At 42.1% G+C, this 23,393-nt stretch overlaps 1 long non-coding RNA gene across 1 annotated transcript; it reads left to right on the top strand.

The window, feature by feature from the left end:
• Window positions 1-1,728: 1,728 nt before the first annotated feature.
• On the top strand, window positions 1,729-15,069 carry LOC141573102 (uncharacterized). Its single transcript, XR_016021225.1, has 5 exons — window positions 1,729-1,810; window positions 3,797-4,008; window positions 4,323-4,357; window positions 4,518-4,611; window positions 14,872-15,069. It is a non-coding gene; the product is annotated as an uncharacterized LOC141573102 (long non-coding RNA).
• Window positions 15,070-23,393: the final 8,324 nt, after the last annotated feature.

Here is a 23,393-nt window from a genome sequence, read left to right as displayed (position 1 = left end):
AAGTTTTTCAAACAGATTTCACAATTTTCTAAAAACTAGGTGAGGAGAAAGGAAGGTGCTCTATTTGACTTGCAGAATTTGCTCTTGAATATCCATGCTTACCCAAATGGCTATTTCTGTTATCCCTGTCTGAAGGTGGCTTGTAATTGCAGATGGCTAAAGATGGACAGGTCAGAGCTGCTGGACGAGGCTGAGCAGAGCCTCCCAAAGTGGCAGCACACATGTCCCTGTTGGTCCTTCCTGTAGGACTTGGCCACTTGAAAGTCCGCTTTTCCCCACTGACCCTCCCTTGACGTTGGCCTGAGTCATGTCAGGTTCACGCTCACGTTGGCCTTTTGCGCTTTTCTAGCCAGGGCTCCTGAGTGGTTCTGGCAAAAACCTGGATTTGATTCTGATTCCGCACTGCCTGCCTGAGGCTCAGTTTCCTTCTTCCTAAAACCGGGATAGAACCTATCACAAAGGTTGTCAACATTCGCTGAGATCACTCCAATTCCTGACAAATATTCATGCTCAATCTACGCCAGCTGTGGCTATGCTTACGAGTAAGCCTGTCTTAGCTGAACCCCATGTCACTTTGGCTCCATGGCCTGTGCTGCTTTCTTTGGCTGAATTACGTGGCCAGCTTTTCCAGTCCCAGCTTTTCTGCGCTGGTCGCACCCTCTGCTTCTCTTACCATTGTCCTCTTGCTGCCTCTCTTGGGGGCAGGGCTCCTGGGGTCAGGAGAGCCACTGCCCTTCTCTTAGCACTGGTACATTATGCTTCGGTGTCAGACAACACTGAGCACCCTTCCCATCTCTCTTTTGAAGGGGCCAGACTAGCAGTGGAACGGACCTGTTGGTTTTGTCGTCTGAGTGAACTCTGTGGATCACCTCCTGAATGGTTTGTCTTTAGAAATCGCTATTCATTATCAGTGTGGCTAAAGTCACTGAAACGGTTGGCAGTTATTCCATTTGATCCCGATGGATTAATTGATATTGATGGTAGGAATTCAAAGTCCTCATTTCATAAACAATTATTTCAACTCCAACAGAGTGGACATTAAACTTCTTTTGTCTCCAGCCAAGTTTTAGGTTCACCAGTTTTAATGCTTTTTTTTTTTTTTTTTTTTTTTTTTTTTTTATGTTTTAATTTTGTATGCCCTCTTTTAGAGAATGCTCATCCAGTGGTTAGCTTGAAAAATTTTGGGCTACCCAAAGGCCAAGTCTTTTTGCTGTGCTGTAGGTTGGAGAGGTTATGCTTCCGGGACCTGGGGGAGGATGGCAACAAAGCTCCGAGAATTTACTTCCCGCTCCTATGAAACTGGAGGATGGAGGATGCCCTCCCTTGTCAGACTTTGGAGAACACATTTCGGCACTCTAAAGAATTGTCAGGGAAAAAAGTAGGGTTAAATAATGATGAAATTGTGCACTGAACAAAAAAAGCTTAAAACAGATTTTTACGTTGGGTTATCGCAAAGTGGCTCTATATTCAGATGAATGGATCTTAGCCTGTCCTTTAACAATAAGTAAACGAGGAATGGAAATCTCCATTCATTTTGAATACCTCTGCTCCCAAACAGTAGTCTATCGTTTGTTCTTTTTCCCAGCAAGGAGCTGAAGACCGGGCCTTCCTTTAGTATGAAATATACTGATTTTGTTGGATTCTATTGCATTCTCATGCTGCTAGGAAGTCTTTTCATGTTCAAATTCCACTGTATTTTCAATGTCATTTTTAATTTTTTCTTTCAAAAGGAAAAGGGTCCCCTGTGGAAGTTTATAAAAGCTGACACATTTTCTTGTAAAATACCCTTCTGAGACCATCTGGTTTATAGGTAAGCACATAGTTTTGGACCATTGAAAATAAGTGTTTTGAAATTAACGTGAAATGTTTTTAGGGAAGTGAATGCTATTGACTCAGTAGGGCAGAATGCCGGTGTCCTTTGCTTTTGGTAATTCCCTATAAAAGACATTTTCAGGTAATTAAAAAGAGGTATTTCAAGCAAAAATACTTCTCTAAAGAGGTCATATGGCACATGTGTGGCAGCCACTTGTCAGAGTTAAATATACCCATTCCCCCCCCCTAAAGCCATTAGATCTATTACCACCTAATTGCTTGGAAAATTCATTTTCTTTTTCTCCAATCACAGCCCTAACTGAGGTCTGAAGACTTACCAAGTGTCTCTTAAATCAGTAAACCGAACGTTTTAAAAATAAATCCTCCTATACGTTATCTTTGTGGCCGAGGATGTATTTTTTTCTTCGAGACAGTTATAGCAGTCAACACAAGTAGAAATGCCCCTTATTTTGAGAAATAAGAGAACTAGGAAGTAGGTTTCACTGTTTCTGATAATGCACACCGAGGCCAAGAGTTCACAACAAAGTGAAGAGATAGGGATACAGGCGTATTATATAATCACACTGAGCCCAAAAATTTTTTAACCAATTTATATGGGCATTTTATCCTAAAAGTCAAGATAAGAAACACAAATCTATTCTTCATTCTGACTACAGAAATCTGCCCTTCCTGTAGCCAGCCATCCACAAGAGTAACATATGTATAATATACATAACAGTATTTGTTGTTACATAAACCCTGAAGAATGAACATAAGGAGAAATAATTTTCGAATTTAATTTATGACATATCAAGCATCAATGGTGATTAGAATATTTAAATCAGTGTCTGAAATCAGAATTCATTTCTTTTATTTTTAGTTTCAGATAGAAGTCATTTTAATTATGTAAAAGGGATTATCGTAAATGTGATGTTTTTTGTTAAAGGAAAATAGAATCAATTCATTCACCTTTGGAAGCTATAAACAAATTTGAAAAATTCTATCATGTCTCAAAACGTTTTGAAACCCCTCTATCAGAATTGCCTCAGAGTTAGTTTGTGACCTGCTTCTTCATATTACTTTATTTATTTATTACATTCTAAGAGTTTCTTTGAGCACAAAACCAATCGGAATTGGGCTATGCTGAACCAGAAGTGGTTAGGAGCCCTTCAAAGTCAAGTGCTCAGGGAGACACTTGTATAGGATAAGAAGTAAGGAACGTATTGATTGACTATAGTGGAAAGCCTAGTTGGGTGCTTGTCTTTGGTTGTCCTTAGAGCTTTGACTTATGAACCTTAAGACATTTACAGGCTTAGGTTACAGGCTTATGTAGGCCACCACTGCAATAGGACCACCTCAATCTAATGGCCTTCTTGTTTAATTAAACTATTTCCACCTTTTATTCATCCTGTCACACTTGAAAGATTGACCCAGGATTTGGTATTAGCGTCACTGTACTATCAGAGTTCGACTGCTCTTGTCTCACTGTGAAACGCATCAGTTATGATGTCAGATCTGTGGAAGAATTCTTGCTTTGCATTTTGTTTCTGTTTCTCCAAGTACAGTGCAACCATCTGATGGCCTGCTAATGGCTGTGAACAGGCATTTCAGACGTTTGAGAGAACATGGTGTACAGGGGCTGGGGGATACTCCTTATCCAAGGCCCCCATGACCAAACCAGTTGGTATCAAATAAACCAAAGGATGCACCTGAAGAGGTATCAACCTGTTTTAGCCATGTGGCTTCTGTGTTGATTTCCTGTATTTGCTATAATACCAGAGGTCTTGATCCAGGTACAATAGGAGGTATTTGTTATGGCATACCCTCCTCTTTCTTCAGTTAATAAGTCATCTAAAGCAACTGTATTAACTAAACCACCTTAGCAAGAAAATCTAGGGATGTTTGCTGTGTAGTTGTGGCCTCAGCAGTAGATTCAGTGATAGTGGCCAGAGTTAAGGAGACTTGTCTTCTTGTGCATTAACAGAGAGAAAAAGCAAGCAGCAGAAAGGCAAAAGGAATACAGGTTTCATTACTGGAGATGAGAATCTGTGACCTTGGGAGAGCTACCCACCTCAAGATGCCGTCTGCTTCTGGGGAGGAGCCTGGCAGTGCTGAACAACCCCATTGACAGAAGAGGGGCCCCCAAAGAAGGTGCAAAAGATACTACTCCCCCAAGATCCAGAGCCACTCCCAAAGGTAACCAAAAGGAAGACTGAGACAATTCCCCCAACGGCTGGTAACAGTTGGTAGAACCCTAGCCACAAACAATATAACCCATATTTCTACCCAGCTATATTTAGCCACAAGTGGGGTGCAACCCACATTTTGTCTGGCCATATTTTTTGGGTCCCCCAACCTGACGGTTGCCAAGCCAACTTCTCAGGGTACAAAAGGAGACAAACAAGAAGGCAATAACTGTCCCTGGGAGAAAAAGGATCAATGTTTGTCATGCTAATCTGAATTTGGAAAAGAAGTGACATTGTGACATTTTACCTTCCTCTCTCTACCAGGCACCACAGAGAGAGATCTGGGAGAGCTGACTTTGGTAAGAATTCCAGTTTTTCTAGGATCCCACCCTCAGGCTCCAGAGTGAGTGATATGTCCCAGCAGTTCTCATCCTGTTCATCAGAAACTGGTGAAGAAGAAAAATAACTTTCCCTGTGCCCTTTATAGTGAGTGGTTGGCTGAGATCCCTTTTTCCTTAGGGCACGTCCAATGTAAATGGATAAGAAAATGGATAAGCTTACCTAAGATGGTTAAAAGTTCTCCACCGTGGCTGCTGGAATTCAAGATTCTTGGGTAAGGTTAACTTAACCTACTTGTACCGTTAACACAAAATTGTATTCACTTGAAGCCTCACAGTGGACCCAGTCCAGTTTAAGTCTGTCCCCAAACGCAGTCAAGTCGGGCCCAGTCCATCCTCTGACTCCATCTGGTTTCTAAGTCGGACCCAATTCTGTTCCCAAAACTAGTGCAGTTCCAGAGTCGGGACCAGTCCAGTTTCCAGGTCAAACCCATTCTGTTCCAGACCCAGTCTGGTTCCCAAGTCAGACCCTGTCCGTCCCTGGACCCAGTCTGGTTTCTAAGTTGGACCCAGTTCTACCCCCTAACCTAGTCCAGCGCCTAAGTCGGAACCAGTCCATCCCCAGAACCAGTCTGTCCCCAGGCCCAGTCCGGTTTCCAAGTCAGACCCTGTTGGTTCCCGGACCCAGTCTGGTTCTGAAGTCGGACCCAGTTCACCCCCAGACCCAGTCAGACTCGCGCTGGTTCCTGGGCCCTCTCCGGACAAAGAAACGCTCAAGTAAAGTATGAAAGCTTATAACGCAAAAGCTGTGGAGCTGGGATCCAGGATCCGCGAGGGGCTTGCCCACGACCTCCCGAGGCAGCAAGAAAGCCCCAAGGTCACAGGGCACGACTCGGGTGGTGGGGGTCTGCCTCCGTTCCCTTTGCTGACACCACCACTGTTAAAAGATCCACTGGGGCGCATCACACATTTTAAGAGTTTATTTGTGCAAACATCGCTTCCCATCAGGCAGCGCCAGACTGGAAGTGGCTGGGACTGCTCCCAATGACTTTAGATTTCCATTTTTACTACAGCTCCTGGGGCTCTGCTTGAGTCACCCACTTTATTCGTCAAACTCGACTCAGAGTGAGTTTTTGTTTGTTTAGAATTTACAAGGATGTGGTGTAAGCAATTCCAAAATATTTTGTGGGGCAGCGTCCTCTCTGGAATGGCTGTGGGCCTCCTCCTCCGCCCCTGGAAACTTAGCTTTAAAAGTGGGAAGAAGAAAGCTCAATGATTAATATACATTACTCTCGTTTAATCTTCACTAAAGTCCTACGAAGCAGGTATGATCCCTGTCATCCAGGTGGGGAACCAGAATCAAAATGCTTAAGTAATTTCAGGTTCCTTAGCGGTACTGTAGAGCTGGGATTGATCTGACACGTCCTCCTGTTGCTGACACTCCCTATCACCTCCTTCTAGGGTGACATCGTCATTTTGGAATGATAAATTCTGAAAATTCATGTTACTTTTTAATTAAGTCACACGTGTCCAGATCTGTGTGCACGTTGCTTTTTAATTATGTTACATTTATGTGCGTATCTATGTAAGTTTGGGTCAGTGCCTAAGAGATATTCTTTATATTCTATTTGTGATTATGTAGTTTTGAAAGATGTGGAAAGGTAAAGAAATGCCGTTTGTTCATACATAGCAAATGCATGGAAAGCCAAATAATGTTGGGTTCTGTTGGCAGTAATAATGTTTTACCTCCTAGAATTACAAAATTTTGCCTCATTAAACAAGATCAAGCAAATGAGCCAATAAGTAGAAAGCCCCATTTCTAACAAGCAGGTCTTAAGGGTACATAAATCAATGAGAAGTCAGTTTGTGATTCTAATATAAAAACCTTGGGGGAGATGGACCAGAGATGATTCAGGCCCCCACTTCAGATACGTTTGAAGACAGAAGCATCCGTAACATACTGAGTCCTGGACCCAGGATGAGTATGCGTCCTACTTGCTCAAATGACTTGACTTTTGAAAAGTAACAGAAATTGGAGATATGTAACAATCTAACTATGGTCCAAAAGCGCCACCTTTCCATATATCACCAAGTACATCAATAAAAAAAAAAAAAAAAGCTAATATGTGTATATAGCTAACTATGTGCCAGGTAGGGAAACCAACTCATCTTGGTATCTTGGTTTGCTTCAAACTTTCTCAGTTTTAGCATGGAAAGTTCTATATCCTGGGAACCCCCTCAATCCCAGGCAAACCAGAATGATTTGTCACTAATGTCAGGCTCTGTTCTAAATGCTTCATATTTAATCTTTACAACTTGGTGAGGTAGGCACTTTTATTGCCCCTATTTTACAGATGAGGAAATGCTTGCATAGAGAGGTTAAGAAACTTGCCCAGGGTCTCATAGCTGGTAAGTGACAGTCAGAATTTGAAATCAGGCAGTCTGGTTCAGTGTCAGGTTGCCTCTAAGTGGACTGTCTCCAAGGGGTCCTGCTTTATAATTAGGGAGAAAGAGATTGTTGGGGATAGAATGATGGATAAAAGCCTAGTTCACTCTCATGGTGCATACAAGGGTATATAAGCAAGGACACCGGCAATCACCAGGTCTGGAAAAGAACAGAAACTCTTGTCAGAATGTAGGTAGAGTGAACTCTTGGAGTATGTTGCAGGGCTGAGTAACCCAACCTTTGTGGTCAGGGAGGGCTTGAGCTACCGTGTAAAGGGCTAGCGTCCTGCTTCGCATATAGTGGTTGATCAATAAGCAGAAGTTTGTCATTAGCTTTCAGGAATTGCAGCTGCAGGAGAATTCACAACAGTGGCAATGGCTGCAGAAAACTAATGGCTGCAATGGCCAAGGAGGAATATGACCCACTCAGGACTTTCACAGTGTAGCGGACAGGACGGGTTGCTTTGGGGTAGAATCAGTTGCCTTGTGATTGTCCCCACGGCAGTGTTGGTCTGCAGGTCTGCGTGGTCCATGGAAGCCCAGGTTAAATGAATAAAATCCACTGAGGATTTTCTGGCAAGGAGATTCTTAGGCATATCCACGATGGGCTGCCACTATGATAATACAACAGCAACACAAAAAAAACAAAAATGAAAAAACAAGGTTGGGAATCATTTTCCTGCAGGGTAGGAACTGTGTTATGTTGTTTTTTTACACACCGATTAGCAGGTTTTAGAGCTTTTCCCTGATTTGAAAAACAATAAGCACTGTCATTTACTGTAAGCCTGATCAATAAGAGGGTAATGTAACCATTACTCGTAGATTAGCCCAGGATTGTTTCAGATTTAGCAATTAACATTGGAAGTCCCACATCCCAGGAAAACCCTTAGTTCTGAGCAAATCGGACAGTTGTCCACTGTCAGGAATGCCCCAGGCAATGGGTACTCTGTAACCCAGCGTTCTGAACTGAGGACAAAGGAGAATGAAATCCCCAATTGGCCTGTGTGGGGACAGAGTTCCAGAGAGCAGTTTCCAGGCTCTCTGCCTCACATGGAAAGTTGCTGGCTCGGGTAGTAGATGGCCATCAGCTGTAACTAGTTGGTCATCAGCTGTAACCATTTAGCCATTGGCCACTGATATAACTCCTGTGGCTATGCTAGGGGATTAGTTGGTTGGCAGAGAAGCACAGATTGCAGTTAGCAAGTGAGGTTGGTTGGCAGAGAAGTGGATGGCGGATTGCAGATAGTGTGGCTCCTGCTTCCTGTGTCTCCAACTCAGCCGCCAGCGAGACTATAGTGGTGTGACTCCCCCATTCATGGCTCCGTTGGTGTTCCATTTTGGCCTCACCATATCCTGCGTTCTTATGCGGGGAGCAGGACCAGATGACAGCCTGTGACAGACATGACGCCTGAGTGAGAAATGAGCCTTCACTGCTGTTAAGCTGCTGAGAAATTTGGGGTCTGTTTGTTACCACAGCATTAAATAGTCTGTATTCCAAGGAAGTCACTGTCGTTTCCTGAACTCTGCCATTTGTGGAGAACTTATAGCCAGGACAAAAGTGACGGACGTAACACAGTTACTGTTAATGGTAAACTTAAGTTTATTTTTGGCTTCAGTTTCGTTAAACAAATAATATTTAACTGTGCGTGTGATCATGGTGTGACTCGCCCGAGCAATGGCGTCTCCCTGCAGTGCACTCCGTGTATATTCTCTTTGTGGTGCGTTTGTTTGCTGCTGTGTGTAATGCCCACACTTGGACAATCGTTCATAACAGTGGACTCTTCTGGGGGGCTTCTAAAAATTATCCACATCTGAGCCCCACCCCAGACTCGGGTTGTTTTTCAGACGTTCCCCAAGTGATCCCGATATGCAGCTCAGGTTTTGACTCTGAACTCAGACCATTAACTCTTTAGGGAGGGACTCTGAGTGGAAATTGCTCGGTGTCCTGTCTGTCTGTTGTAAGCGGGAGCCCAGGACACAGAGGGATGTAGGCACCACGAAGAGGACTGGTTGACGTGGCTTAGTGGAGGGCAGCAGACCATGACATCACACTTCTGAGTGGCATTAGCCAACCCAGAGCAAGCACTCAGCGGGGTCTGACGTCATCTGTCTGGAAGGAGAAGTCAGGTGTGTCGGTGCCAATTAAGTGCTTGTAGAGTTAAGCATGTTACGAAGGTCCACATCATCAAGGAGCTGTCATCTCCGTAAGAAAGGAAGGGGTCATGTCTTGGTAGGTACATAAAAGGAAGTTCTTTTGCACTTTTCCAAAATGGTGACATGAGCCCAGTGGACACAGCTCACTTTGGGCGGTGGCATCCTGTCTTCTGCCATTCCTTTGGCTTCACTTGCAATAGCCCTCAGCTCTTTTATTCTTGGATCAGTCATTTGCTGTCTGACACAGCCTTCCTCCAACTGACATGCATATGCTTGTACGGGCTCTAGCATCTTATTTCTGCTTCTGTCCTCATTTGTCCTCATGAGTGCCTTCTATGGTTTGGATCTTCAGATCCTGAATCCTGGTGGTCACCTGGAACCAATGCTTCCTGAGTCTGGGAGGACTGGCTGGGCTCTTCTCCTTGTTGCTTTGCTGGAAAGTTTCCATTTTTCAGCTCCACCTGCCAGCTCGAGCTCACTTGGGCTCAGCGTAGGCTGAATGAAGAAAGGCAAGCTCCCCCGCCTTCTGCGGCTGTTGTTGGCCTTCTCCTCTGATACCTGTAAGCCGACTGACTGAGAGCTGCCTTATTCCAGGAGAAACCCTTTGCCTCTCCGACTTCCTACCTCTCCCACCTTCTCTGAGGGTTTAAATAGATCATAGGCAGAAGTTAATTGGAAATAAAAGTTTACAGTTAAGCAAGCAGGTTGTAGCACAATATCCGTGAATGTAAAATAACTGGGGGCTCACGCAGGGTCGTTGAAATGTACAAAGGTATTCTTCCAACGCATTTTTAAAACTTAGATGAATTGTGTGCCACATAAAATGCATCATAAAAGGTTCCAATTGAGTCATTGGATTAAATGAACCTTTCAACACCTTTCAGAGGGAAAGAAATGGTGTTTAGTGTGATGAAATAGTCAATGCTTGGCTTCATATTTAGGTGGTGCATTGATCTTCAGGGAAGATTTTACTTAAAACAAAAAATAAATAAACCCATGAAATCCTGACTCTGTATCAAATATAAAATATATGTATTTTTAAAGATCATCACTTCAAAGATATTCCCAGGAAAGATGATTTCTAAAGCTCCTGCCTTTTTTGACCCACTATTAAAATGATATTTAATTTAATCCCCCCTCCCCCTATAGGCCCCTACTACCCACTAAATGATTCAATAGCAAGCCTTACATTCTGCTAATGTCACAATTAACAGGAAGCCAGAAGCCAATTGCTGACCAGTGAACTAATACAGATGCAGTCAACATATTAGACAGGGTTTAATTTTCTTCTTTGATCTTCTTTATTATTCCGAGCCTATGTTTTAGAAAACAATTTCAAAGATTCTATCAGTTTGGAATTCACTTAGATAGTCTCATATTTGGAGAAGAGCTTAAGGCACTCTTAGAGACGCTTAATTTCATTAGAGTAATACGGGACTCTTACGTTGGTGGAGAATAAATATGAGAGAAATTCCCTGACCCCTTGTGGCCTAAATTCCAAATCCCACGTCTCTCCTGTCACTTCCCATCTCACTTTCAGGCTCTTTCTGTGACGACTTTCTCGCTGATTAGTCTGTGAGGTCCTCATTTTGTTTTTCAGTTTACAGTCAACAATTTGTTCAGATACTATTGTCTGCTTGTTCCTCATTTGATTATCTATGCCATGATTATTTTTATTAAAATCTAAAGTATCTGAAGGTAGGGACCTTGCTGATGATAAGCCAAAATCAGTGAGAAATCAAATATGCTTATGTTAAAATGGTTCTAAGAAACATTGAAATCCTTGGATGAAATTTGTATTATCATTTATAGTAGAGTTTCTTAAAAAAATATCGTAGGCACTGATAAAATAAAAATTTATACTTTTTTTTTTCTTTTTGGAACCTTCCATTCAAATTTTGATTGAGCTACCACCCTGTACCTCACCCTGACTGTTGCTTTCTAGGCTGTCTTTTTTTCCAGTCCTACTTGGATGGAGTCCTCGATTTTCTTGCACGCCCCAGCAGGGATGGGGGCAGAGTAAATTAGCTGAGACTCTGGCCTGTCCAGGGTTTCTGTGGCAGAGTGGAGGTGACCTTGTGGCTGAGAGTCACAGTGGTAAGCCACCTGGGTCAGGACCAACTGCTTCAACGAGAGATAAAATGGGCTGAAATCAGACCACGAGGCCTAAGGAAACTGCAAGAGGTCAGGCCATACATCCCGCCAGCTGTGAAATTTCAGAGCAGATGTCAGCAGAAGCCCCAGGGATAGTTATGGGTGCTTCTATGGGTGCCAGCCCAGGAAAGAGCAGAGGGGCAGAGAATAGAATCCTGGACCTCCTCCCCTACTGTCCGGAGGACACAGGAAACTGCCTCAAATGTCCAGATGGTCTCTTGGAGAAGTCAGGGAGAGAGAGGACATCTGAAACACTGGACATTTATCCCAAAAAAGACTGTTCTCTAGAGAGAATTAGATGAATTTACAAGACTGGAATGAGTTCAGTTTTTATCACCACTCAGCAGGTGGGTGCTAATGAAGAAAATTAGATTGGTTACAGAGAAAATAAAGAAGCTGAATTTCCTCTGCGTATTTGTGTGCAGTGAGAGAATTTTGGAACCCTCTGCTGTGTATGTTTTTGTGTGTGTGTTTTAGTGGTGGAGGGGTCCATCTCAGAACCCAAAGAGGAAGTAGTGATATAGAAGGAGAAATTTAGAACTGCTTCTTGAGTGGTTCTGGCAAGCAGTGACCAGCATGCCCCACGCTTTCCTTTCTCCCATTACACATGAACGCTGCCCTCTGTTGGGTGGAATGGAATGAAATACGGGCTACTTAGAAATAAAAGCCACACACAGGGGGAGAGCAGAATAACTCTGAATCTGATTTGGGGAATCATGAAAGACTTTATTGAAGAAGTGGTCTTGGAGATGAATCCTGAAGGAGCAGTAGAATTGCAAAAGGAGACTGTTGAGAAGCAGGAGAATAGCAGCACACTTAGGGGAAATGAAGTGTCCAGTTTGTCCAGTGTGTGGGGAACGTAACAGGAAGGAGTGGAGAAGTGTGGCTGAAGAGGCAGTGTGGGGCCAGGCTGGGGGAGCAGGGCAGGAGTTTGTACTTTATTCCATGGGACGTTGGGTTCTGTGGGAGGATTTTGTTCACCTCACTCTCCTGCAGAAACTCCTTACCGACTCCTCTTAGACAGTGACCTTATATCCTAGGATATGATATAGTGACACGGGTTTAAGGACACATCCTGCCAGGCGTTCCATGGAAAAAGAGATTCCAGGTCAAATTAGTTTGGAAAATGTCCTGTATCAAATTCTCCTCTTGGAGATTCACAGAACACAGTTGCATATTAAAAAACACTAAGAAATCCTACAGTAAAGAAACCTGTTTGCCATTGTTTACTTTTTTTTAACCCAGCTGGATTATGGACTACTGTATTTATTTTTTTACATTATTCCCTGTTAATATCCCCTAAAAGTTGTGTTTGCCTCTTTGACTTACAATGTTCCGATTCCTTGCATGAAAATTTCAAACTTTTCATGATCCGGTCCTCTTTGTGCAAAGAACGCCTTCTTCCTGAGCATTTTTTGTTTTTGAGCCGCTATCTCAAGCCTCGCCTGTTGCCTCCTCTTTAGACACGTCTTTGCCGACCAGGAATGAACTTGTTTGTTTTTGGGGGTTCCGCTGCACCTTTTATGGTATATGTTTATGATTATTGGTTTTCTTCACTCTTCTTTGAGTCCCTCAAGGGAAGAATACACGCCTTATTAATTTCTGTATTTCTGTCACCTAAGACAGTGTCTGGCACATAATGAGCACTCGATTTAAGTTAAATATGTTAAATAAATGAATGATTCCACCTGGTCTCTACAGATTGACTAGGAGGAGAGATGAAGTGGAGGCAAGGAGACTTGTAGGAACCCACAGTAGTAAGAGAAAACTTAGGCCTGCACTAGACTAGTAGCAGTGGGAATAAAAGAGGGGGGGCTAAGATTTATTGAGCCTCTGCTATAAGCCAGGCACTAGTCAAGATGCGTGCCCGTTTTTCTTACCCTCACTAGCGCCTGTGCTGGGCAGTTCATGCAAGTGAGTGCTACCTTCCACTGCTCTCCTGAGAAAGCCCAGAGGGCCTGCCTGCTCAGCAGGTCTGTGTGCAGGCATCACCACGCTTTGCCCCGTGGGACCTGAGCCTGCAGCCACACTTAAGAGCATCAGTGTCTAGGGCAGGCCCCCACAGGCTGAAGAGTGGTCTGCATGGCACAGACATCAACTTCTGTCCCCAAGACAGTTCTGTTCTCAGTAGTAATTTGATCTGATCCTGTCTCTTAGGCAGCTTAAAAATAACACACACACAAGGATGCAATGAGTGGCAGGAGCAGATGGAAAGGAATCCACAAAGAAAAGGCCATAGAACGAAGGCAATAGAAGCAGGGAGTGAACAAGAGTCATAAAATGCAGAGTAGAGAGAAGTTGGTAGAATAGAAAGAAGCAGGTGGAGAAAAAGGAGGGGGGCGGAGAGAGAGAGGGAAGAAGTGGGAGTGAGAGAGAGACAGAGACAGAGACAGAGACAGAGACTCACCCTTTTGGCAGAGCGGCTCCTGGAGGAAGTCATGAACCCTCACCTTTGGGTGACCTTGAGCCCTGAGGGCCATCAGAGCAGCACCTGCCCTTCTCAGAATCACAATGAGCCACATGCTTGCTATCTGGATGGGGACTGAGATAGTTTCCGTTTCATCTGTATAATAAGTATCCTGTGGTAACTGGACCGTACCGCTTTTCCTTGAACCCGAGAGAGCCCAACGCAGCAGCTTATTCTAATTTCTACAGCTGAGGAAACCACAGTTCAGAGAGACTAGGTATTTTGCTCAAGTTCATAAAACAAGTAAGCTCTGGAGTGAGAGCAGAAGCCAGATTTGTCTGACTCAGAGCCCATATTATGTCTAATTCAATATAAAGTTTCTGCCAGCTGGGAAGCAAAGAATGGATTCACAGAACATTGCAGAATTAGCATCCATGGTGCTTGGCTACCTAGTAACTGTTTCATTTGCATGTCATTAAACAAAAGGTCTTAGAACGCGTTTTCTCCCACATTTTTTTTTAACCTCCATTTGCCCTGTAGGAAGGTGACACAGAATCACAGTCTCAAGGGGCCGCGATGCCGTTCAGCCCCCTTCTCTGTGTTCTTTTAGAAACCTTTCTGACACACTGGTGAATTTGCTTCAGCTTCACAGCAGACACTTCTTAACTAGAAAGGCTCTTGAGTTTTGGAACTGGTGAGAAAAAAAAAAAAGCTTTTCTGTGGCTCACAGGCTAGATGAGAGAAAGGCACAGCACCCACCTCCCAGAATTCACAGTGACATTTCTTGCCTGCCCCCACTGCCCGCCACTGCAATAACCATTTCTACTGGCAAGTCTTGGTCCAGCCCTGTTCTCCCTTTAGAAAGGACCCCACTCACCTTCCTCCCAGGGGGCTTGTGAGCAAATTTTATTATCTCAGCCTCCACACATTTTAAGACAAACGAATGGTCTGAAGTTTATTCTTTATAGGTCCATGATTTCGTTTTTTTTTCAATTATGGTATGAAGAAGACGGGGCAACATTGTGCCTTCCATAGGTAGTGCTGTGTAAGGGGCAATGGGGTGTCTCAGTGTCTGCTCAGGGTCCGGGTGTCTCTCGGTCATCACCATGTTTCCATCTCTAGTGTCTGTCACATAATAGCTAACGACCTTTATGGACTGAATTTTGTCCCCCCGAAATTCATGTATTGAAACCCTAACCCCCAATGGGACTATGTTTGGAGATGGGGGCTTTATGAAGATAATAAGGTTGAATGAAGTCATAAGATGAAGCCCTGATCCTGTAGGACTATGACTGGGGCTTTATCACGAGAGGAAGAGACACCAGATTCCCCTCTCTCTCTCTGTCTTTCTCTCTCTCTCCCCCTCTCCCACCAGCACAGAGGAACGGCCCTGGGAGGCGCAATGAGAAGGCAGCCATCTGCAGGACAGCAGCGAGGACTCGCCGGAAACCAAGCCTGATGGCGCGTTGATCTTGGACTAGCAGCCTCCAGAACTGTAAGAACATACATTCCTGTTGTTTAAGCCACCGTGTCTGTGGTCTTTTGTCATGGCAGCCCGAGCTGACTAATTCAGTACCCCAAAGAATACTTTAGGAAAGAGGAAAGGATGGAAGAAAGGCAGGTAGGAGGAGACGTGTGGTCTTTCTGTTGACTAGACTGTGTGGGTTTTGATCAGTCACTGCCGACACCTGTATTTGATCTTCTATTTCCTTATAGACAAAATAGAGATGAAAATAAGACGTGCTTTTGAGGGCTGTAGGGAAGAGTGAGTAAGACGGTATATACAGACTATGAGATACTGTTCAAGTACTAGTCGCTCTAATTTCAGAACCTATTTCCTCCAATATTAACCACATCAAAAGTGGACTCATTCAGTGATGTTTTTATTGTGAATTAATGAGAGCTTCTGGAGGAAGGTCTGGAAACACCATTCTTAGTTTTGACTCTGGGAATAATGAACAAATACTGAAGTGTGTATTAAGTGATAAAAGAAAAGTATTTTAGGGAATAAAAAGTGATGCTTGTTATTTTTATTTGACACACGTGTATATATGTATATATATAAAAGCTGTGAGATCATCTCACCTCTCTTATATTTTAGTGGTATCACACTAGAATTTGTGTGACGCTCCTGGGCTTTATGTGCTGTAAATGCTATTGATGGTAAGGGGTAGTGTAAGCCAGACTTTGTAATCTGGTACTGATCTCTTCCTTCTGTTCCTGAATAAAAAAAAAAAAAAAAAAAAAAGATGGAAACATTCCCTAGCAGCACTGAACTGTCAGTGGACTTTTCGTGGCACTTTGTGGAACCAGACGAGGTCTGGAAGAGGAGCCTGGCACTGGCTCGCGACAGTCAATTCCTACATTGTCATTATTTTAGGGAGCCTATTAAGCAGAGCCCTCATTAAAAATTAAGTTACATAAATTTCCAATTAAACTAAATTAAAAACACTGGCAGTGCGCTAAACTTATCACTTTCTGCTCATGTTACTATATTTAATGATTATCTATGATCTCGAAGTGATGGACATCTGTTGTGTCTATATTGTGGCGATATGACCTAACGGTGTGTTACTGCTCAGGAGTGGGGGGACTCTGGCTTTGCTTCTCTTCTTGCTACTCCTGCTCTTTTCTTTCCTCAACCAAGCTGTAAACCATGCCATGTAGCGCCGTGCAGTTTATCTTAAATTCTGGTGCTTGTAATACATGACACAAAGCCAGCAACAGAAAGAAAATAAACACAACAACAACCTCGAAACCTGTATTAATGGGACCTAGCCATCCACATAGCACCCATTTCATTTTTGGATTGTGTCCTGAAAGCTCCTACCTTATTAAATTTTAAAATTTGTTTCCACTTCATATTATTACAAAATGATGGCTTACAAAGGTACATACATTACTATGTCATGTTGGAATCAATTAAAAATAATTGAGGGAACTTGGCCAAAGGGAATGTGAGTAATAAAAGGAGAGGAATCCATGAATATACAAATGCGAGTCATGATGTCTTATATCATCTTTACAAGAGGTCAGGCACAAGTTTCTGTAGCAGCGAGCATGAAGAAGAAAACACAGCTGTTATATTCCTAGGGATTCCTAAGGCACACAGGAACAACTTGCTCAGGAAAGTATACCTGTCCCTGGTACTATGGCAATAGGACACTTGGATGTAGGGAGTGATATCATCAATGACGCCCTACAAACAGTTAGTAAAACATTCAGTTTCATCAAGCTGTTTCATACAATGGGTCAGTGTAAGCTGGTATTAATTTCCATTGTTTTATCATTATTGGATTTTCAAACCCCTGAGCTAAACTCGGTGAGAGCTGTTACCTCTGTCAAGTTTTTCTTTCATCATCCCAATTCTGCGGAATGGTCTTCAGACTCTATTGTTTTGTGTCCTCCTTTGGTATTTGTTATAAGAATCACTTTCTTACGTTAAGACCCTTATGATTAATTGCAGAAAATTCTCAGTCTCTAGGTCTGTGATTTGGTTAAAGTTTAGACAGTAGAATAAAGTTTATATCAATTGTATTAATGAAAAAAAAACTGACGCAGCTGATATGAATTGCAGAATTTTTGACCCTCTCTTACTGCCTGGAAGCTTTCTTTCGCCGGCTTTTGCAGCCTGCTGTCTTTTCTCTTATCTTTGTGTTCCATAGGCTCTCTGAGGAGCCAGGCTGAGCTTTATATATTTTTGTCAACGCTTATCGGATTGACTTTGGGCAGAGTATGGAAATTACGGAATCTTACTGTGTGCCAGGCCCTATGCTACATGCTTTACGTGTATTGTTTCATTTAACTCTCACAATGCTGGAGGTACATACTATTACCTCCATTTTACAGAGAAAGAAGATGAAACTCAGACAGGACAAATGACTTGTCCCATGTCACCCAACCAGTGGAAGTGTCAGGATTTTAATGTGGGTCTCTTTGACTGCAGAATATATGCCTTTAACTTCTGGTTGTGTGCATTACTGTTTCTTTTTCTTAGAGCAGTTTTGTTTTTTTTCCCTTTCTGACTTTCCATATTTATTTTATTTCTTATTATTTTTTTATTAGTTTCAGGCATACGGCAAAACATAGTGGTCAGACATTTATATAATTCACAGGTGATCACCCCAACAAGTCTACTACCCGCCAGACACTGTACACAGCTATTACAATATTGTTGACTATATTCCCCATGCCCAATCTGTACTTCTTAATCCCTTCCCCTTCCTCCCCCATCTCCCCAACCCCCCTCCCATCTAGCAACCATCAATTTGTTCTCTGTATCTATGGGTCTGTTTGTGTTTCATTTGTTCGTGTGTTTTGTTCTTTAGATTACGCATGTAAGTGAAATCATGTGGTATTTGTCTTTCTCTGTCTGACTGTTTTCACTCAGCATAGTATCCTCTAGGTCCATCCATGTTGTTGCGTGATTAGAGCAGTTTTAGATTCATAGAAAAATAAAAGCACAGAGAGTTGCTGTACATCCCCTGTCCCCTAACCACATCTTCCCCCACCACTGACATCCTGCATTAGAGGGGCACGTCCTTTACAATCCGGGACCTTCCACTGACACACCATTATCACGCCAAGCCCGTAGGTGGCACCAGGGGTCACTCTCGGCGTTGTACATTCTGTGCGTTTTGACACCTGTGTCATGACATGCTCTCTTTTGAACCATTTCACACATTTACTCTGGCAGACTGAAGAAATCTCTGTGGGTCCAGAATCTAGATTCGGGGAACTTGATGCTGTCAGTTCACGTAGGAATGGCGAGTTTCTGGGGATTGACTTCAGACTAACAAGTCTCATGAATTTATTTATAAATAAGTGCTAACATTATTATTTAGGGGGATTGGCCTTTCTTGTCACTAGAACATCCTTATCTAAGACAGCTCTTCCTATTATCAAACGTCCCTGGACCCCAAGTTGCTAGCCAAGAAATTGCAAGGCAAACGTGGACCTAGGAGACCAGGGTAAAATAGATTAGGTAGTCTTGAAAGATACATCGCTCAGGTTGTGGCCGACGCTGGAAGATCACTTCTGCATTATCACAGAGTACGTATTTCTAATGACTTCTATTCCAGGTCTTTCTGAATCAAACCCAACCAATTCCTCTTCTTCAACTCCTCATTTTCTGAACTCCGTGCAGAGAGCCACTTGGTTTTTGTTTGCGTTTATTACTAGCATGTGGCCATGCAGGTTTTCCAAAGTCAGAACTCAGATGTAGTGATTTATCTGTGAGCTGGGGACCTGAGGAGGTCCAGAGACTCCCTGGTCTCCCGCACAAGTCATTCCCAAGTGCCTCTTGGGTCACTCTTGCAGGAGGCTAATCATATCCCTTCGATTTTCATTAATATAAACTTCAATAGCAGATGATGACTTTTCTGATTTTGTGTCAGTTTCTATGAGTGACTCTTATTTTAGTCATTGGAGTTGATTATGTATTGATGATTAAACAAGGCAAACAGACCAAAAATATCATCTTGTCTTTCCTTCAGTAGGGTTCACCTGACATGGGGATAGAGGAATAGCGTGGCATAGATGTGTGGCAATTACTATGTGTTTAAGGTTTAATTGTTTTTGCTTAGAATCTGGAATAATGTATTAAAGTAATAAAAAAAATTACTTGGCAAAATGAAGGTCTTTGAAAAATAAAATAGCAAAACATAAAATCATCAATCCTACAGTCTCTCTAACCCCCCCCCCCCACCCCCACCCCCGCTTCTACCAGATCCCAACTTTGGCTGTTTATGACACTCTAATGAAGCAAATTTCACTCGACTCAACCTCAATTGTGTATTTGATGTTACCAGGACAATTTTATCCTCTTGGGTTCCTAAAACCAGGATCTGCAAAATTAAGTGTCACTTTCTATTGAGGATGGGATGTGAGCCATTACCTTCAAAGGGACATTGTGAGGAGAACTCATTTTCCCAGGCTTCTAGGTGATGAGGGTTTTGTCTGTCAGTTTTAAATTAGCGCATGCAAGGTCTGGACGTAAACAAAAGAATATATAATAAGTCTGTTGCAAGTGACTGTGCCTTTGGTTCCAAGTCTTAGTGATTTTTCTCTTAGGCTAACCTTTAATCGTGAAAAATGACAATTAAGAATTTTTAAAACCGACATCAAAAGTCACCTTCATCTCCTTTTAAACTTCTTCAGTTTGATAATGTAAAACCCGGGTTTGATTCATGTCTAGGACTAAATCTTCTTGAGAGCTCTAAATTATTTTATTAAAAAATGCATTCCTATTTAATGGGATGAAAAATATCCAAGTTGGAAGTCCATTTTATAATGAAAATCGTTTTTATTTTGAGCAATGAAATAGTCATGCCAGTTGGAAAATCAGTCTATCGTATTTTCTAAGCATGAAAGTACAGGTTTTCTTAAATATGTCCCTTTTGAAATTAGTGGCAAAATTGTTGCCTCCCTTTCTTAATCACTAAGCCAGACTGGTATAAATAAAAGGGCTCCTTTATTGTATGCCTCTTCTCTTTTCCGTAAAATGTGGGGTCAAATTAAAACTGTGAAAATGACAGTCAAAAATATAATTACATCTGCTCATTCTTGCCCGAGGTGGGATTGTAAGTAAACAAAGGGAAGCCCAGTGCTGGAAGCAATAACAGGATATCCCTGGCGTTTTATTTTCTCTTTGTGCAGACATTAGCTGAGGTAAACCCCATTTCTCTTAATAACTGCCCGGATTAAGGATGGTTTCTGATGAGATTCATTTACATAAAGTAAACTGATTTGGATAATTGGTGCTAGTTTAGATACTAAAAACAAAACACAAGCCTGCAATTTTATAAAAGATTTTAGCTTGATTACCATTACCTCAGGTGTTTCTTTATCAATGAGGTTAAAGTTTCCTTATTGTATTTATGCATTAGAAGAGAAATTTCCATACAAATACATTCTTTGGCAACTGATTGCTAGGCACTTTGCCTAAAAGTCTGTGCGGACTTAAATTACAGAAATATGAAACCAAGGATAGAAGGAAAAGTAATTTTCTGAAACGAAGGACTTAAAATTTACCATTATAAAATCCTATACAATGGCTATCAGTATTTAGTTTCATAAAAAAAGCAAACAAATTAAGAAGCTTTTTAAATTTGGAAGTTAAATACTTTTTGTAGTAACCAAATACAGTTTTATGAATAGTGTTTCATTCAATTTTGTGAACCGGCCAAGATACAATAGTAATGTATAATTTATATCTAGAGTTTCATAGCATTTTAGCAGAGGTTTTGAAACTTTTTCTGTCAACAGCACCTTCAGTGTCTGGTAATTTTTTCATTGCCTCCCTAGGGCAATAGAAATACCCAGTACATCTACTTACTAAGCATTTAGGCCCAAATAACTTAACAAGTATTTATGTCCTAGCATCATAGAAGTCATTTGGAAAAAATAATACAAATAAGTGGAAAGCAAAATAATATTTTATTTCATTCTTAAATACCCACAGTTGTTTACTAATAGTATCTGTATGACTGTTGGCCACTGCATAAATTCTGCAATGGTGGAATCAGATAGACCCACTGCTCTCATTTCTTGTTTAACATTGATTTATGTTTAGTTCTCGCTTTTTATTATGTTCACTGCTGAAAATGTTTCACAAAGATATGACATCATCACATCTAGGGCAATGTATTTTGGCAAGTTTTATAATACATCTTAATAGTTTAGCTATCCAAAGCTACATGTCTTATTAGTATTTCCATTTCTTGAGCTGACTATTGTCATTAATTGCTAAAGAAGGCATTCATATACTCAGTCAGTATCCTTTTGTAATAATGATTTTAGTCTATTTCAGGAATAGTGGTAACATTTTGCAAGATAAATATTTGTGGGAAACGCTGACTTATTTTAACTTTCCAGAAAAGCAGTATACAAGCAGCCCTTGAATGGATCAGATCAGAGACCAGAATGGACCCAGGTTTAGACTAGGATGAAAGACCAGATAAAGACGGTTACCAGAAAGCCCCATTTCTAGACTGTTTACCTGACTCATTCATATCTTTCCTGTCTTGTGCTTTGTGTAGAATTTCCATCTTTGGAATTCCTCCCTTGTGAACACAAACACAGGGCCTGGGGTTCAGGAGATGAGTGCTAACATAAACATCTCACCTTGGAGAACAGCAGAGAGCATCCTATGGGTCTGGCCTTTTATCTGTGTTGTCACCTGCACTTGAGTGTCAGATGAACCATCTATTACCTAGGGAAGAACAGAGTTGTGAGGATTGGATGAAGAACAGACAGGTGAAATTCAGAGGGCAGAATAGGGTTGGATCACACATGAAGTAGGCATGAAGCAATGTGAGGGCAGGAATAAGATCTGGGTTAGGGGAGGATGGAAGACATGGAGAAGGACAGAGATCTGCAGATTAAACGTGCCCATTGGAACGGGGGAAACTGCTCCCTAAACAGCTCCATTGGGTCGTACTTAATTCTTCACTCTTGTACCGAATAGCGTGCTGGACGTCCTCATGCACCAATCTCTGTGCACATCCCTGATCATTTCGTTAGGACAAGTTGCTAGAAGGGAAATTGCTGGATCAGAGAACATAAGTGTGTTCAGCTTCTGATAGACTTCGTCAAAGTATTCCTCAAAAAGATAAGAACTGAAAGTCTACCAGCAGTGTATGAAACCGCACACCAGACAGGGCACTGGACGCCTCAGGCAAGGAGCGCCCAGGACAGATATCTGCACAGAGTGACAGCAAGAGGGATTCTGCCACCTCTCAAAGGCCTGAACTTGGTTCACTGAAAAATGCTAGATTCACAGTAAGAAGTAAGAACTAAGGTTTAATAATTGTGTTGATCTATGAATATCTCTAACCGTCTGTGGATAGTCTACAGAAAAACTGTAGCAGTCAGTTCTAGCTCCTCCTCAAAAATGGGACTACTGAGCCTGAGCTAAGGCGTTGTCTCTCTTTGGTTTGGTCTGGCACGTTCTTCTGCCTGACTCTCAGAGAGCGTCAACTCAGTCGGCCGCCGAACCCGAACAGGTACCTGGGGACCTGAACCTGGCCGATTTCAAAGCACGGGGGAGCCGTGAAGCCTGTAGCAAACTGGAATAGTCATTCAAGTTCCATTATAGTTTTATCATAAAATAAAATTATTTCACAGAGACACTGTACTTTTTGTTGAAAGCTTTTTAGAGCAGTTTTTGGAGTACAACAAAATTGTAAGGTAGATTTCCCACATCCCCCTGCCCTACCACAGCCTCCTGTGTTACTAACACCTGTCACCAGAATGGTGCTCTTTTCACCAACAGTGAACCTACATCCACACGTCATAATGACTGAAGTCAGTGAACCTAGGATTCACTCAGGTAGTGTCCATTCTGTGGGTGTGGACAAATGTATACAGAAACCCCCTTATCCATGGGTGATGTGTTCTGACACCCCCAATGGACTCGTGAAATCGCAGATAGTACCAAACCTCTATATACTAGGTTTGTTCCTATACATACACACCTACGATAAAGTTTCATTTATACATTAGGTGCAGTAAGACCTTAACAATAACTAATAAGAAAATCAACCTTGCTATAACTGCTTATTAGTTTCAGGAGTTTTTTAAAGTCAATTATTTTGGATTTTCTACACAGATGATCCTGTCTTCTGTGAACAACAAATACAGTTTGATGCCTTCCTTCGCAATCAGTATACCTTTTATTATTATTTTTCTTGCTTTATTTTGTTATGAAGGATTTCCAGTACAATGTTGAAAAGGAGTGGTGCAAGGGGACCTTGCCTTGTACCTGATCTTAGTGGGAAAACGTTGACTTTCTCACCATTAAGTATGATGTTAGCTGTAGGGTTTTTGTAGATAGTCTTTATCAAGTGGAGAAAATTCCCCTCTATTTTTAGTTTATTGAGAGCTTATCAATTATAT

This window comes from Rhinolophus sinicus, chromosome 4 (assembly GCF_057876585.1).
Source record: "Rhinolophus sinicus isolate RSI-liver-muscle chromosome 4, RSI-T2T, whole genome shotgun sequence".
Lineage (NCBI taxonomy): Eukaryota > Metazoa > Chordata > Mammalia > Chiroptera > Rhinolophidae > Rhinolophus > Rhinolophus sinicus.
The sequence above is the reverse complement of the archived record's forward strand: the minus strand, read 5'-3'. Positions and strand labels throughout refer to the sequence as shown.